Raw genomic sequence first — 18,520 nt, forward strand, 5'->3', positions numbered from 1 at the left:
TTCTCCCAAAGAAAATACACTGTACAATGTTCTTTGAAACTATAAGCAGTGCTTGAAGACAAATTGAAAATAGAGTTTTCTGGCTAGTTCTCATATCTATAATGTGGATGTCAAGATGCAAGGGATATATTATATGAGATTGTGTCTTTTCATGGAAATTAAAAAAACAATCTGGACATCTAATTTACTTTAGGCAGAGTTGGACATCCAGTTCCCCACCAATTGGCCCCGAAACACCCCAGTTAGATAGTAAATGCCGTAAACATTATCCTGCCAATGTACTTCCTATGATCCAGACTACACTAAAAGAAACATTTCAACAGTATCAGAACTTTGCCTTTTCTTCTCTTCTCTCCCTTTACTCATCTCATGACCCCTCAGATTTATGTTGCGACCCATTTGAGGGGCCCAACCCCTGATTTGGAAATACTGGACTTAAACAGCTATCGGAGACTGTATAAAGGTAGAGTTACCTTGGCCAGCTGCAACAATAAAATGCTGCTTACACACTGATGTGTCAGTATCAATTATGTAATGTGTTATAGTATATCAGTCACAGTGGGTGAGTACTTAAGTTTAATATTTACATTTAGCTGACAATACTTTTGTACTTTTACTTAAGTACAAATACAATGCAAGAATTTTACTCTTTAATCTGAGTTCTTCTTTCACCACTGATATATCTCATAATTGTCCATGTATGACCACATACTGTATAAAGACACATTAATTGCTGTATAGTCATGTTTACATTTTTTAATGTCCGATTTAAGTATCAATGTTGTGTACATTTTACAGTAGCATACCGAAACATACACTTGCAGTACAGTAAATACTAGCACCTCGCATGTGATATCACAAATTAATATCATAATAATAATTAATAAATAAATATCTGACACATCACACAATGTATTTTTGACATATATGAAAGAGATGTACTTGATGTCTATATTTTAGCCATTTGCCCCATGTGATAAAGTCACAAAATCACACAGCTTTGACAGCCAGAGATTTGCAGTCACAGCTGGGACTGTACAGAGGAAAAGGGCAACTTTGACGTATTGATGCAGGGTGGGGGCATGACCTGTTCTGTTGCCACTAATCAATGTTCACCTCAACCTTCAACATTTCCTGCAGAGCAGAATCCCTTGTGTGCCATTGCAATCTGACTGATTTTCCACTCTCCCTGCGTATGTCAAGATTTGAAATTTGTGAGTGTACACTATTCTATTCAAAGGAGAGGTGAGCGTTAGAGGTCCAATGCAGGTTTTTTTTTAACGATCTTGGTTTTATGGTGCAACGTAAAGCATGACGTTAGAGAAGCGTGACAAGAATGCTGAGAAGGCAAAGGGATAACAGATAACAGCCACCTCCTCCCCTATCACAACCCTCAAGAGCTCCTCCCAGTTCCTCACTGCAAATTTATGGTTTCTGCTGAATGCAGGCTGAGCTGTTTTGCATATTACCCATCATCCCCTGGGGGCAGCGCTATAGATCATAGATTTGTTTAATGGTTTGTAACTGTATGAACTATACAGGTGAAAACAAGAGAAGACGGAGCAGATCCAGGCTATATTTTATCGGCTAAACTTAAAGAAAAGGGTAAATGGATTACAAAACCTGAGCAAAATATATTTTTGACCATGCTGTACCATTATAAACGTGTTCCTCCGAAGCACTAGCCTGAGCTGCTGTTCACTAATAAATATTAAATCCAGCTTTCCAACTTAATATGTTTTGTAGTCAAGGGCATAGAGACACTGTGCTTCACCACCTGATGAGGAGAAACGGGTTTGTGGTAATAGTCATTAAACACAAACAAACAGAGCTAATCTTCTAATTATACCACTGTTACATTACCTGACTCTTACGCCATTACCGCTGACAAAGAAAGCCACAGCAAGCCACAGAATTAAAAGTTATCTTAAAACTTTAGCGATGGTCTTCTTTCTACCCTTATCCTAATTGTTAGGATTTCTCAGTGAAAAACGTTTTATTTCAGATGGAGAGCAGCACTCTTTGAGTCATTAAGTCCTCTCAGTGCGTCAGCATTATGAAAATCTCTTCAGAGTTATCAGTGAGGATACATCATCTCCTTGAATTAAGAACAATTTCCTGAAATGGAAAGTGACGCTTTTCATTCTCATTAGTGTTGTAACAGCCCTTGTATCATACCTGATCTACATTATCTGTGTCTACATCTACTTACTTTGTGACTCCATTGCCTCAAAATAAAGATGACCAGGGATTTATCAGTGTTATAGAGAAACAGGGACTCTGCCATGTTACCTTTCTGTTGGGAATTTCTTAAATTCTAACTCTGATTTTGATTTAACATGTGCTTATTGAAACTTGATTATGTTCTGTGGCATATATGAAAGATAGAAAAATATCAGCAAAAACTGCCTTTATTTTCAACAGATTCAGGCCCGATCAGACAGAGCGTGTTTAAGCAGCCTGTGGCATCTGAAACATGAATGAAACATTTTGCTCGCTGCTTTTGTGTTACTGAGCGTCTCACGTATTTTAACAGGAGTGCCCTGAACACCTCAAGTTGAACAAACTTCAACTCAAAGAGGAAAAAATGCCCGACATCATTTAACTCCACAGCAAAATAAGGGTTGGCTGAGGATGAGGGATTCAATGGTTGCCTAGGGGGGAAAAAAAACAAAAACACGCAACTGGTCTGATCAGGGCGTCTTCAACAAGAAAGGCAGTGTGCCTTACGCTAATGAAAACAGATCCTTTTTAATTAAATGATAATATATTTTGTGATCACGTTTGGTTAAAAGGTCAAAGAAGAAAAAAAACAGAAGGTTAGGATTCTAGGGGCATTAGGGACTGTACCAAACTTATTGGGGTTGAGAGCTTGACTCCATCTTATATCTCATAAATCCTCTGCATAGGGCAAAGCACATCTTTATGACCCACTGCAAAATATAAAGCCATGAAAGCCATCCCAACAATTTATCTCTGCGGTGAGAAAAAATAAATGACCACCCCCTGTTAAACTCCATTTACTATACAAATCCTTCCCAATTTAATGACCCTCTCCCTCCTGAATAATGTTTGTACAGTCCCTTTTGACAATAACTGAGGACATCTAAAATAACAAACTCTTATACAGTGCTTCAGTAGATGCACCATCATGTTAGACGAGCCTATTTTTTTGATGCAGTGATTTTGTTTTGCAGCATGAGCACTGTCTTTTCTGAAGCTTACAGTCATGGTAGATTGACCAAGTATTTGCTCCACTGATATGTGCAGACAGCAGAACACATTCAGTTTGAGCTTTCAATATAGGCTCAATAAAAAAAATTGGGTTTCTTAATGATACCCTGTTCTTACAAACTTAGTACATGTTCCACTTCACACCAGTTATAAATGTTGCTCCTTAATTTACAATATAATGTAAAATCCATTCAACAAGATGGCCTTCTTTTCTGTAGATTTTCATTGTGCTCAACATTTAAAAAGGTCCTCAGACTGTGTTTCTGTGACCCTCTCTGTGTAAAAGCTTTCTCTGGATGACCAGTAGGCTAGATGGCCTCGAGCTCTTTAGTGGGCCAAACCTGTTATGCAATGCTTTTACCACTTTCCCTTGAGACTTGACTTTTAAAGAGTTCAAGGCAGTGCCCTTAGAAGTAAAAAAGTATTAAGTCCTAGTTCATGTTACAGAACTACTCAGGTTTACACTGTTGTGCTGTACAGTATGTCAGAGGACTCATGTCCCCAGTGTGCTGAGGGCCACCTAAAGATTTCTAGATTTACAGTACATAATTTATAAATATATGGCAGCGCCTTCAGGTAAGGTAGATGGCTAGAGGGACAATGAACAGGCCCTAGCTGATCCATCACAGAGAGGAACTAATGCAAAAAAAGGGACAGCTATGTACGTAAGCTCTCACTCCCACATACACAATGTTGTTGTTGCTTGAGTGCAGACTTGTTAAGTTTATTTCATTCTACTCGGCCTCTGCCTGTTTGTGTTCCATCATGCTCTAATGGTTTTCTGTTGGTGGCCTATTGCTTGTTACACCTTCAAAACCATCGACTTGCCCTTCAGACTGCATTCCCACCTGGTTTTTAAAGAGACATGCAGGAGCCCTGGCGCTCCCTGCCAACATTTCTGTCTTTAAGAGGTGTAATAGTCTGGGTTTTAAAGCTAGAGTGGAGATACTGGTATCATATGAAACTAGATGGCCTAATCCATTGGTACCAACCATGCCATGCTAGCTTGTTAGTAATGGGGCTAAATAACTGCGGGAAAAACTGGTATGGCGGGTTTTTAAAGGGGGCCCTTGACCTCTCACCTCAAGATATCTGACTGAAAAAGTGTATGCACGAGTCTTCCTTTTACAGACGTGTGTTATGATAATCCCATGCAGTTTGGGGCAAAAACCATGCAGTTCTTTGTATGCAGAATGAATGTTTTATTTCCGCCTATTCTAAAAAGGGTTAATTTGAATATATCTGCATACTGGAGTTCCCAAACGGTCTTGGAGTTGCATAAATTGGTCTGACACGAAAGCTGAGACCCTTGTGGTTTAATGAGCCCAATTGTATCCATGTGTGATGATGTTAGTCGCCATTGTAGCCATTTCATTGTAATGAGACCCTTTTCCTAAACTTGACATCACTGCTGAAAATGACATGTTGTGACCTTGAGGATAATCATAGCCTAATAAAACTGTACATCCCCAGACTAGAGACCTAGTGCATTCAGATGATGTATGGCTTTCCTAGGTATATTGACAATAAGGTGGTTTCTCAGCAGTTTTCAGAACAGAAGTGCTAGCCATCCACAAATTAAGTAGGCACCTAACCCAAACACAATGTTTATTACAGCTTTAAACCTGACACAACATGCTAAGCTGCATCTCAAATTAATCTTCAGGTTCCCAGCTTTCAGATGATGCATACCACGTCTATGTGTCAACTACTGTTAACCTGCTAAACACCCCAAAAGATCCCCTGTACCCCCCTAAAATAGAGACAAAAATGGCTCTATGTTAAAACTATGGTAAAACTGATATTTTAACCATTATTAACTGTTATCTGTCTACTGACAAGTTCCCCTTCATTTTTTCAACATGCCACTCTCTATAGTTATCTGTTTTAAGTAATTTGTGACCCATGACCCATTGTGACTGCTCTGGTCAAGGTCTCTAATGACTTAACTGCTTTCCACCAACGCAGGCCTGTACTCCATTTCAATTCTCCTTGACCACAGCTCAGCCTTTGACACAGTGGACCACAATGTCTAAGGGCGTTTTCACCCGCGTCTTGTGTAGTTGGTTGAATAAAAACCTGGAGCATTTACCCTACTGGTGCGGTTCGTTTGGGCAGGTGTGAACACAGCAATCGCACTCGGTGCGAACTAAAACAACCGGTCGAGACCACCTTGAGGTGGAGAATTGTATTAAAAGTAGTGGCTGCAAGACTCATGTATTACATATTGTATTGCAGAGACATTGTTTACATGGGCTGCTGCATTTACAGGAAAAAGATCTCTTTTCATGACTAATTGGTAGGTAAATTTAAGGAAAAGATGTTATTTCTAACATAGCTCTTGTTAAATCTATATTCCAATAAGAAAGGAGGGCGGGACGATAAAGACAAGCAGAAGAGTTAAAGGATTTTAAGCTGTGTGATAACTGATATGTGGACGGTGCAAATAGTCTGCAGCTTAATACTACTTACTTAAAACTTTATTGTTGGCAAAGGTTAAGCTGATTATTTGCAATCAAAAGAGTTTTTCAAATCAAATCACCAGCAGCCGGATGTTGCTGTCTTCTGTATTGCGGTGCTTTGCTGTAAGCCACAGCAAAGTACGGCTGAATAATAATAATAGACATTTACTCAGAGTATCTAAGTGGTGGTGGTGTGGGGGAGTATTTTGGGCACTGTTTGACATTATAAGAGAACAGGGGAGAGTACACTGAAAGACATGATTAGTCACAGGTTTTCTGGCTGCTGACGTAAACTCCTTATGCTGGTCACAGGGTACGTTCATGTAATACAGGACAGATTCCAGAGCTGAGGTGAGTGGGCTGTAAAAGATACTATGATGTACGCACTTACAAAAACATTAACGTTTAGATTGAATAGTTCATGGAAAGTGCCTCTGGACTTTTCATTGGTGTTCGTAAACATGGAGAATGACTTTCTCTCTCTCCTTTATATTTAACTATTGAAGTGTGTGTTCTTCATGAAACATCATTACAGATTAATGTAACAGAACTCTGCCAGCTGGACAAAAACTACTTTGAGACCAAAGCAAAGCCTGAATCTCTTGTTTCTACATCAATAAAAGCAATACCCTTACAACTGTTTTTAGTGGACTGTGATTGATAATGCACTATTCTAAAAATAAACCTATTTCATGAAGTTGGCTTTCCTAAGTGCACGAAACAATTAGCTAACGTTCTAACTGTGACGAAGTAATGAGAAACAATACAGCGCACAGTACAACTACAGTGTATATTAATGTTATTTGAGATATGTTTTAGAAAAGGAGTCATTTGTTCACAGTGTTTTGTCAATTGTTGGGAGAACTGTGGTGGTTTAATTATGTGTCTGGTTTATTGGTTTAATGGTTCATTTGTTGGATCATCTTGTAAAATGCCAATATTCTCTTAGAAATGCAATTTTTACCACAAGCGAGTGATTGATGAGATTTCCATTTTGTCAAGTATTATTCCAGATGAAGAATAAAGGACCAAAAGCTTGCCTTTTTCATTCAATAAATGCATGGATCTTAGTATGCAGTCTTTCTTTGTCAATATGTAAAGGAGTACTCAAACAATTTAGTACATCGCTTAATTAAGGTGGAGGACTCACAAGAGCTAGATTAAAAAAGAATGGTCAAAATTGAAGCAGCGAGGCCGAGATATCCTGACTTTTAGTGCCTAGTATGGGTCAAACTCCAAATACACTAGATCCTACAATTCCATTTTATACTGTCGTTCATCAGACCCTAACATACTTTATATACCATTAGGTGCTTTAATCTATAACACTGTATCATATTTCAGAAGCTGATCCTATGTTTTGTGTAGACAATCTTAATTTGCAAAGTAACCAGTAACTGTAGCTGTGTCAAATTAATGTAAATACTCAACATACACTCTAAGTACCAAAGTATAAAATGTGTACATAAGTACAGTACATGAGGAAATGTACTGTGCTGTATTTTCCTTGTGTCAGAAGTTATTTCAGGCAGCATTACAAAGTGTATTCCAAAAAGGTTGAATCGATTAAGACTGTAGTCTCACAAGATTGTTTTGTTTGCAATTTAAAGTATCTCCCAGGATAATAAAGTGGATGTGGGATCTGATATTTTCTTACAGATCTACAATGTGAAGCTTAAACCTTGAGCTTTTTGAGACACAAACAAGCGCAAGACAAGCTCTGAATCCCAATGCCTGAAGGGGACAAATCGGCAAATAAATAATTGATTCATCCGACTTCAACTTACCCTTACTTTTATTTCTTAAAATCAAATAAACAAGCTGCATTTTATGTGTACAAAGAACATCCTGCTGATTAGCTAGCAAAACAGCAAGCAGATTTATGACATGGCAGTTGCCTTCTTGTGTAAAATAAATTATTTATTTGGTTCCCCATATGTTGTTAGCTTGACAACAACTGACTGGTACACTGATGGCTCAGCCCGAGCTAAAGAATTATTTTGGTAATTCGGATAATTCCGAAGACAAGCATATTCAAGTTTCCCAAGATTGCAGCCAATTTTACCTTGTCTCTGAGATGTGCAAGAAATTAGAAATTGGTAATCATCCAACAACCACCTAACCCCCCCTGCCCATCAGCACCACAGACTCTCTCACACACACAAGACAATAAATAATAAGGATCCTTCCTGATTTTGAGAGAAGACTACATTAATTAGCTGCCCGCCTTCCTATTTATTGTCCTCCTTTAGGCCCTCTTTTCCCTCTGTATTCATTAGGGAATCATGTACGATTGTCCTGAGGTGTAAACATCAAGCAGCGAAGTAAGTCATCGTAATGAGTTTAGTAGGTCTGTGGAACTGGCCCTCAGGGGAAAATAATCTTTAAAGCTTCTGTAGGTTATCGGTGAGCATTATTTAGGTTCATTATGAAGTACAAGGTATTTAAAAGGCTAATGGGGCACATGGTATGAACAGATAATACTCAAGTTTCTGTAATTGTCAGCTTATAAAAGACGCTGTTGTGAGCATCATCTGATTTCTACATCTGTAGGCGGAAAAGAAAGTACTGGTATTAAAACACCAATACCAAATACCAATTTTGGCAGCTGAGGGGCTTTTTGACATTTCCTTTCCAGCAGTAAAAGGGATTTATATCCAGAGAAAGGGGGTGTCGCGTAAACATTTTTTGACATTGTTTTGACATTGTGGGGCTTGTGTAGAGCACTGGTGGTCCCAAAGTAGTAACATTAGCACCACATGTAGCCGCGGGAGGGAGGAGGACACCAAGGACAATGTTTTTGACTTTAACTTGTTTGTTAGTTAGCAGAATATCTAAAAACTCCTTTTAGAGATTTCAATGAAAGTGTATAACTACAGCAATAGCGCCATCATTTGTCCATTTACAAACCTCTTTATGTTTAGGCTCATAACTCCTGAACTGTGAGGCATAAAATCCTGGAGTCCTTGCTCTAAGACAAATCTATCAATATTTCCAAAGATACTAATATAGAGATTTTTTTAGTATAACTTAGTATAGTCTTCAAATACTGTCAAATTTTAATTAAATTGGGTAAATAATTTAGATGAGGCCGGAAAAAAGCGATTCATTTGTTTTTTGATACAGCATACCATTTTACTACAACCATTTGCCAAATGCTTGTGGGTGTGGCCTGTTTGACATAAACTGCCATAAATCTTAAAACAGGTTGAGCGACTGCAACTAGTGATGTCGTGAATGAGTCGGCGGCTCTATGAACCGGCTGCTTTAGGCGAACAATGGGAGCCAGTTCACGTCTAAGAGCCGTGATAGGATCATCCTATAACATATTTGTTGTTATACAAATAAAACATAAATATATACGTGTCCGTATAGAGTTATGTTACTTTTATTATACAACTATGTATAAATATATAGTTATTCTTGACATATCACAATTTTTAACCATCAATATGAATATTTCCATGTATTGCAGATGAAGAATCTTGCATATTTTTTTCTTGCAACAAATAAGAAAGCAACTGACAGGAAGTCACATGTGTATACAGTCTTTGATGTTTTTACAATATTTAAGGATTTTATACCAAACACACATGCAACATGAAATTATGCTGGTGGGATGTCTAAGTCTGAATCTGATTCCAATTTTACCCTAACATTTAACAGTGATTATTTTGCAGATGAACCTAGTAACAAAAGTAAAGTAAAAAAGAAAAAAAGGGAAAAAGAACGAACAGAGCCATAAGATCTAGCTCCCTTTAAAGAGCCTTAATTCCCATCACTAGGTGCAAACCAATATAGACGACATAAACACATATCAACTGTAAGCAACTCTGCACAATTAAATTACATTTAAACTGCCATGACCACTTGGGCCATGAGTCAGTCTCCTTAAAGCAGCATTCTCTTTTTTTTTGGCCACTTGGGGTCTGTAAAGACAACACTGACATATCACCTTATTAAGTTGATATGTTGTGATTGTTGTTTTAAAAATATTGTTATAGTTTTATATTATTTGTAAATGTACAAATCCCTAATATTCTAAAAACCTTGACATTCTAAGAAAACTGATATTCTTACAAAACTGCCAACCAGGCAGATGGTGGCCATGTTTATCACAGTGCCTTGTAATGATGAACATCTGAATCAAGATGCAGATTAAACCTTTCAAATTATTATCTACTACTAAAATAACAAATTTAGAGGATTTAGTGTGTCAAAGTCCTTGAGATGTTTGAAGTTTTTTGTATGCATGATCATGTCCTCTTAAAATGTGCTTAATGGTAATAAGCAAATGTAATTGCTGTTACATGTCCCTGATATAAAGATGCTTTGCAATTAAAACATTTAATGTAGGGATTTACAACTCTTTTTTATGCTTTGCAGTTAAATCAGAATGACATATTTCAAAGTCGTGACATGTGCAGTTATTACATCGTCACATTTAAATAAGAAAATACATTGTAGTGATATGAGTGGCTTTATGTTCTCCTCATTGCTCCGCCATTATTTTACAGTATGTTTCACTCTCAACACAGTAGTTTCCACTGGCTCCTCCATAGAGTGCTGTTCTACTGCATGCATATTCACAAATGAAGTCCACTTTCTCTCTCTCTCTCTCTCTCTCTCGCTCTCTCGCTCTCTCTCTCTCTCTCTCTCTCTCTCTCTCTCCTTCAATTTCCACAGACACTGTGGTGACTGCAGACCTGTCAACCTCTCACTCCCAGAGTGAGCAAAAACTGACTGCAGAGAAAAACCCCTGGGACTAACTATCTTAATTAGCAAGTATCCCTGTTTCCAAAGTGATGCATGCCACAGCAGACGGCACAGTGAGAAAAGGCCAACCCGCAGCTTTCCATTAAAAGCTTAACCGGGTTAGGAGCTAGCAAGAACATCTAACAGCATGGTGATCAAAGACATAACACACAGATCAATAGTCCTGTATATGTATAACCACGCACATATAGTTTAGAAATGTGTGTGCACACATACAGTACAAACTCACAGGCTTGTAATACATTGAAACCATTTACGCTTAAAAAAAACCACTGAGATAGCACTGTGGCTGAACACTTCAGCAGGTTTATTATGGATATCCAAATTCAAATAGCTTTTACTTTCATCCGTTCACATGCATCCTACAGTTCCATCAGTGCCATGTGTTATCTAGTAAAGGAAAAAGCCAAAGCACCTGCTCTTATAACCATAAAGCCTTTGATGGCATTAGGATGCATATTGACAATGCAGGACCCTGAGCAATTACAGGCCTTATCTTCCTGCCTGACAAACAGTCCGCTTCATTATGGGCTTTTAGCTGAAAACCTTACCTCAGCCTTTCCTATTGAATCATCACTGCTAATGCAGAAAATGAAACAGCTAAGAGGTTTGTTAAATATATCTGAATTGTTTAACCATAATTTCCATCCTTGATAGTCCTTTGAAAGCTTCCATTAGTGAGTGGATGCAGTGAATGACAATTGAAGAAAGGACATCAGGGGATGCAGAGGAAGAGGAATATGTAATGCATTAACTTCTGAAGGAAAGCAGGGGGGATGGTGGTTTGCAATTATTTCAAGCATGAGACAATTACTAGAAATAAAATGGACTCCTTTACTGTGTGTAAAGAAATCAATAATGAATATTACAGTTTTGGCTATTTATTAATTGGTTGATTGATGTATCCCTTTGTGTCAGGAAAAACTCTTTTGCATGCAGACTACATCATGGCAAATTCCAGAGGTGCTAGTTTCAGCAGCAGGTTGTCCTGGGTAAAAACTAATGCACTGCATATCTTGATTACAGAAACACTAAAATTGTATATTTAATGTTCATTATAAGTGTTTAGTTTTAATGGGGACACTGTTTTAAATGAGGGTGCTTGTTTTTCTCCTCAAAGTACCCTTTACGTTGCACTCAAATTGTCCACCTTTGTAAGTAAGTGCAACTTAAGGTCTAATCCACATTAATTAAAGAAAGATTCAGAAATGTAATCATATTTTGAAGCTTATGTGAAGAGGGTGTATTCCGGTAGCACAGTGCCCACCCATCTGAGATATCCTAGAGATAAAAGGGTTGTATAACTCTTGAAAATATACTGTGTGGTGAGGTGCAGACATGGTATTTAAATGCCCATGGTGCTGAAATGAGACAGTTGCAGTACATGGTGCTTAAACATCTTGACCAGACAGTTTCCTGTCCATGGTGCTGAAACATCTCCACCACACAGTTTGCTGTAAATGGTGCTGAAACTTCTCCACCACACAGTTTGTTGTCCATGGTGCTGAAACATCTCAACCAGACAGTTTGCTGTCCATGGTGCTGAAACAGCTCGACAAGACAGTTTGCAGTCAACGGTGCTGAAACATCTCCACTACAGTTTCCTGTCCATGGTGCTGAAACATCTCCACCACACAGTTTGCTGTAAATGGTGCTGAAACATCTCCACCAGACAGTTTGCTGTCCATGGTGCTGAAATATCTCCACCAGACAGTTTGCTGTCCATGGTGCTGAAAAATCACAAGACAGTTTGCTGTCAACGGTGCTGAAACATCTCCACTAGACAGTTTGCTGTCCATGGTGCTGAAACATCACGACACAGTTTCCTGTCAACGGTGCTGAAATATCTCCACCACACAGTTTCCTGCCCATGGTGTTGAAACATCACCACAGTTTGCTGTCCATGGTGCTGAAACAGCTCGACAAAACAGTTTGCTGTCAACAGTGCTGAAACATCGCCGCCACACAGTTTTTTGTCCATGGTGCTGAAACATCTCCACCACACAGTTTTCTGTCAACGGTGCTGAAACATCTCCACACAGTTTGCTGTCCATGGTGCTGAAACATCTCCACCACACAGTTTTCTGTCAACGGTGCTGAAACTTCTCCATCACACAGTTTGCTGTCCATGGCATCTGCTATGAGACTTCTCATGATGTTTCCATAGCAACACAGCGGGTGCCAGCCTTGTGGGTGTAGTGTTGATATATGTTGATGTGTACAATGTGCTATCCATTAATTAAATATGACAAAGACGCAAACGTTCAAAGATAACAGTATGTTTCTGGCTTTGGGTTTTTCCATTTTGCCCACATCCTAGCTGATCTTGCTTAAATGTAAAGGTTAAAATGGACACCGGCATATGTTTGTAGATAAGCATCAGGTGTGTATGATATGATCAGACTTCTAAGACAGCACAGAGTCCAGGCTGTGTTTGTCCTGGCCACAGAAATGACCTCAGTGGAGAGGTGTTAAGGAAAAGGAGAGAGAGAAGAGAAGGTGTAGACAGACACTGTTTGCACAAGACAAATATGAAGGGTTACAATGTGTGTCCTGGTAGAGAGGGTAACTGAGAGGGTAAGGAATGCATAGAGGGTTTTGAAAGAAAATGGTCTGGATGAAATGGACAAAGGGTCAAGCTCTGTGTACTGATAATACAAGTCAGATGGTGGATGGAGGGCAGAAGGAGATTTAAAGGTTTAAAGTAAGAGGATATGAGTGAGTAGAAAGAATTAGGAAAATAGGCACATTTTACTTGAGTGGTGGTGAAAGAGGGATGAGCCGAAGGGACAGAAAGGTAAGGAGCCTTGTAAACAACTGATTAATCCATGGAACCAGGTAAAAGGGCCTGACTATCGGACACTTACAGAATTCAACAGAGCACAGCACCCCGCAAGATATTCAATGATCAGTTGGCTGCACCTGAAACTAATTAGAGTTCACTTGACTAAAGCAAATGTCTTCTCAGAAGAAAATCAATAGCACTTCAAATTACGGCTCGGTAATAAGATGGTAATAGTGGGGTAACAATGTGATAATAAAGAGGTAATATATAGGTAATAACATGTAATTACCAAAGTAATAACTGGGTAATACATCACAGCAGAGATGGGGACTCGAGTCGCACTTACGTCGCACAAACTGTATATATATATATATATATATATATATATATAGTACATAAAATGTATAATTACCTTCATTTAGCACAACCAATGCACCTCCAATCTTCACACTGTATTCATGCACGTTTAAGGGGTATACTTGTATTGTTCACTTTTAACTCTTATATTAGTACGTGTGTTTTGATTTCTGATTATGTTCTCGACATGGGATTCTTTTAGTAATTGCTTGTAAATAAAATGTATTAGATGTGTGCTTGAGCATCAGAGATCAACCTGTAATATTGAACATGTTTTCTATTTAGCTATAGCCTCTGGCAAATACTATCTAATACACTTTTAGACAACACCGATAATTCTATTCCCGATGCAACTGGAATGACGCATAAAGGAGGTAAAAATCATGACGATGACATTATAATGAGGATTGACAAACTAAAATAAAATATATATATGTACTGTATAAACAGGCATATGATTGGTACTGAAACCTAAAATTAGTCAGAATTTCCATATGATGCAATCAAGCTTCATACATTCCAGCTCAATGTTTAAATGTCAATTTATGGTGCCAAAAAATACAGAAATAAGAAAGTCAACCTACTTTACCTTTACATTCTTGCTAAGACTTCTAATTCTAAAGTGCAATTTTTACTTTGAAATGATTGTCTCATATTATACCATAGTAATAAATATACTTTGACTTTTGATATTTTTTCTCTGTCTCACTCTGCCGTTCTCTGCTTGCATCATTATCTGTAGATTAGTGACTGAGACAGGTCAACAATGTATTCAAATGTAGGTTAGAGAGTCGTATATGGTATTATGGTACGAGAAGCCAGTCCCTGCTATGTGCAAGTTAATGAAACATTTACCCATACTACTACAGGAAGCTACACTGGGACTTGTTGGTGCTAATTAATATCCTCCTACTTTTATGTCAGATCTGATTCTTATCTTGGATTCTACATTTGATGTGTAGAAAATCCTTCTGGGTCAGTTGTAAAAAGCAGTGGTAGACTGTTATGTATGAGTTCTCCAGGTTCCAGCGAGTCTCCATCTCATTCTGCCTCCTGTGATCAAAGCTGCAGGCAGTCTGTCTTTGAAACGTACCATTTGTGCAATTATAAAATAAATGTGGGTGTTTTTGAGACCGTTAAAACTGGAACACTCTGGTCTCTCTGTATTTAGAAAAGTGTGATGAAATATTAAATCGGGGCACTTTTTTAGTGATTGGAGTGTTATTAGTTAGCTCAATATCATATCATGAGACCTACATTTTATATCAATACAACAAATACACTACAAATCACTTCATGCCCTGGCACCCCATTATTATATCAGCTTTACTTGAATGCCAAAAACAGCACATACATGAGAACAATAAAAAAATAAAAAAACACAAAATAATAAAGGGCATTATAGAGAGGGATTCCTTAAACATGCAATGAGTGCTGAGAGTATATAAACACAACAAAAAGAAAAAGAAAAAAAAAAACAATTTAAATTAAAAGACATTATATTCAAAATACATGAGAAACAAAAATAATATAAAATAAAAATATCTGGACGGATACCAGTCGTCAATTAGTCTCTACCATGTTCATCATTACTGTCATAGCAGGAATTACCTGCAGGAATTATGACAACATATGACAATTGCATTACCTGAATCTCACTGCAGGGACATCATGTGTTGAGTCACTATGGACAGCAGCTACCACCTTAGGCATAAATAAATAAGAGGTTTCAACCTCAAAGGACACTGTTACTGCCGAGCTGCAGCCACAACCTGAAAGGAGAAAGGAAGAAGGCCCACACACTGCAGACTAACTTTTTAGCTTACTCCTACTCACACAGAGACATGCAGCAAGATGAATGAACAGGGTCACACAGACTATAAAAACAGGATACCAAAACTAAATTTGCATTGGCAAGAACCTGAACCTGATAAATAATGATAACTCAGGAGTTAAACATAACGATATGAAGAGAATGACTTGAGCAAAGCTTTAAGGAAGGCTATATTAGCCTCATAGAGCAATGTTTTAATGAGTGGGCTGCTGTTTTGTTGCTCTCGTGCATGCAGAGGTCACACGTACTGTACAAGAGCCAGTGCTCGAATTATCTTTTTGTCTTTAAGGGGGTCTGTATATCTCATTAAAAAAAAAGTTGGCGCCCCCCGCACATCTGTAGCCTAACAAGGCTATACAATTAAATAGCCTAGGCGCGAGTGGCGCTTTTGCGCAGTAGCCTATATGTGCACGGTAGGCCTAGGCTATAACTTGACACACGCACACAACAGACAGAGATTTCTTTTTTTTACAGAAATGGATTCCTTTCAATTAATTTCAACATATTATTGATTGTAATAGTCCTTATTTCATTTCATTGAAACGATTTAGTCTGAGTGTCATTCTTAATTTCACAATGAAATAAAAAAAGAATCGGTCCCGGACCCCGTCTCCCCAGGCTCTTCGTCTCCGTCCAGTTCCTCCTCGACATCCTCGTCATTGGTAAGTGCCCCAGCAGCAACATCATGACGACTGGTTGTAGTAGCCACAACGTCCTCTGCCTTGGTAGAGATAGTAGGCGCCTGGCTAGAACTAGCTGTTGCTAGGGCCATATTTTCTGATTCTAAATCTGCAACTATTTTTTGTTTTTTGGTGGTGAAACCGAAACTTGTCAGGGCCGAAGATGAATTCGGCGCAGGTGGCCTTTTTTTCGGTGGCATAACTGACAGCGATAAGATGTATTGGTGGTATTTACCATTTACCTCAAAAGCCCATTAAGCTAAAAGCAAGGTGACTTCTTCTGACTTGCGAGTGCTGTCAAATCGATGGGAGCTCGGCTCCCTCTGGCTCCCACGTAATTCGAGCACTGACAAGAGCACAGTTTGACACAATACACATTCCTGCCAATGGTTTTACATTATCCCACTTGTCTACAGGTGGCAGTAACGTGCCAACAAAGGTAGAGAAGAAAAAGACCGTAAATTAGTAAACATGAATGTGAACGATGCAGGGTCCAAAATCTACCAAAACCGGCTTTGCAATGTTTTATGGGAAAGGAAATGTATTCCACATATTTGTTAAGGATACACACAATCAGGGGTTGAAGTGGGCCGGAACGATCTGGAACGGCATTCGGGCTCCTTCGATTAATAAGTAAATTAATGTAATTATGCTACATTGACAGCAACCGGTCATATGGTAACTCAGGAGGCAACATGTACGCCTGCTTTAATGTAACCTTTTCTGATTTTACTGTATGTTATGTTTTATTTTTGTTCCTTGATGTAAAGCACTTTGGATACCTGCTGCTTGCCGTAAAGGGCTATATAAAAAAAATGTTGACTGATTGATTAAAGTATGCAAAAAGCCTGATAAACATCAAGTTAGTTATCCAAGTAAGGGTCAGCACCGTTATCTGTAAGTGTTCTTGTGATATAATTTCTAATTATAGCAATCCCATGTTAAAAAACATAAAGGAGAGCCATCATTACAGACTTCAGCACCAAACAGAAAATCCAGCATTTAGCCTTGCGAAATCGGCAATGTGAATTGCTCAAAGTGCACATATATTACGAGTTTATTATGCAAAACAGACTTCATGTCTAGTTGCACTCCAGTTTTAATAAACTATAAACAACAGCACTGGGGTTTTGTGTTATTAGCAATCAAATTAATTAGCATGAGCAAGGGGTCATATACAATGCTGATATTACATTACCAAGGGTGCCACAGTATGAACAGAAGCAGCAAAAACATCAACCTGTGAACCTAAATTTTGCAAAACAGCTGACTTATGTGGATGTGAGCTTAACATTTTTAATATTTTAAAATGCTGTTCCATTTTTAAACTATTTCTACCTCGGCAGCAGAACTCTGTGGTGCTGCTGTACAAAGTTATGAATTAAAGTATGTTCAGCCCTACAGTTCATGGATGCAATGAGCATGCTTCTGTAGCTGATGGATTTAAAATGAGTCTTATGACCTAATGAATATCTAAGCCAAATAACACCTGTGTTTTTCACTCACCCACGCACTATTATTCTTAATAGTATTTAAATGTGTTTACATATAAATCTATTATTCAAAGTAAATTCATGCTACATATTATTGTATACTGTATCTGTCATACAGGGCCGTTTTACTGTATGTACCAACACTCTTCTTAAACCCTTTGGCTCTTTGGGGAGCATAGGTCATTCATGAATTTCCTTCAACTGGTTCGGTGTTGGGCGGTCTCTGCTTCCTTCCACGATGTTGTTGCTTTCTTGAGTTCTGCCTCGACAGACCTTTTCCAGCTGTTTCTTGGTCTTCCTGGCTTTCTTTTTCCTTGTGGGTTCCAGGTTAAGGCCTGTCTGATCGTGTTGGAGGGTGGTTTTCTTAAGGTGTGCCCGATCCAGCCCCATTTCCTGCATTTGATTAGGGTTTCAATTTGGTCTTGTTGTGTGGTTTGCCAGAGCTCTTCATTTGTAATTGTGTTAGGCCAGTAAATTTCCAGGATGTGTCGGCAGGATTTGATGATGCTTTTGTCGTTCTCCAAGTTTCTGCCCCATATAATAAAGCTGATTTAACATTGGAGTTGAAGATGCGGAGTTTTGTATTTTGCCTTCCCTATTCTTGCTTGTATGTCTTTGTCGCTACCTCCATCTTTCCCGACAATACTTCCCAGGTATGTATATGTGTCCACCTCTTCTAGTGCCTCTCCGTCCAGTTTAATGGCATCTATTTTGTGGTTTATGGTCATCACCTTTGTTTTTGTTTTATTGATGTGAAGTCCTGTGGTAGCTGCAATTCTGACAAGTTTTGTGAGTTTGGTCTGCATTTGTGTTTCGGTGTGTGTGTGTGTGTGTGTGTGTGTGTGTGTGTGTGTGTGTGTGTGTGTGTGTGTGTGTGTGTGTGTGTGTGTGTGTGTGTG

The sequence above is a fragment of the Sander vitreus genome, chromosome 10 (assembly GCF_031162955.1).
Source record: "Sander vitreus isolate 19-12246 chromosome 10, sanVit1, whole genome shotgun sequence".
Lineage (NCBI taxonomy): Eukaryota > Metazoa > Chordata > Actinopteri > Perciformes > Percidae > Sander > Sander vitreus.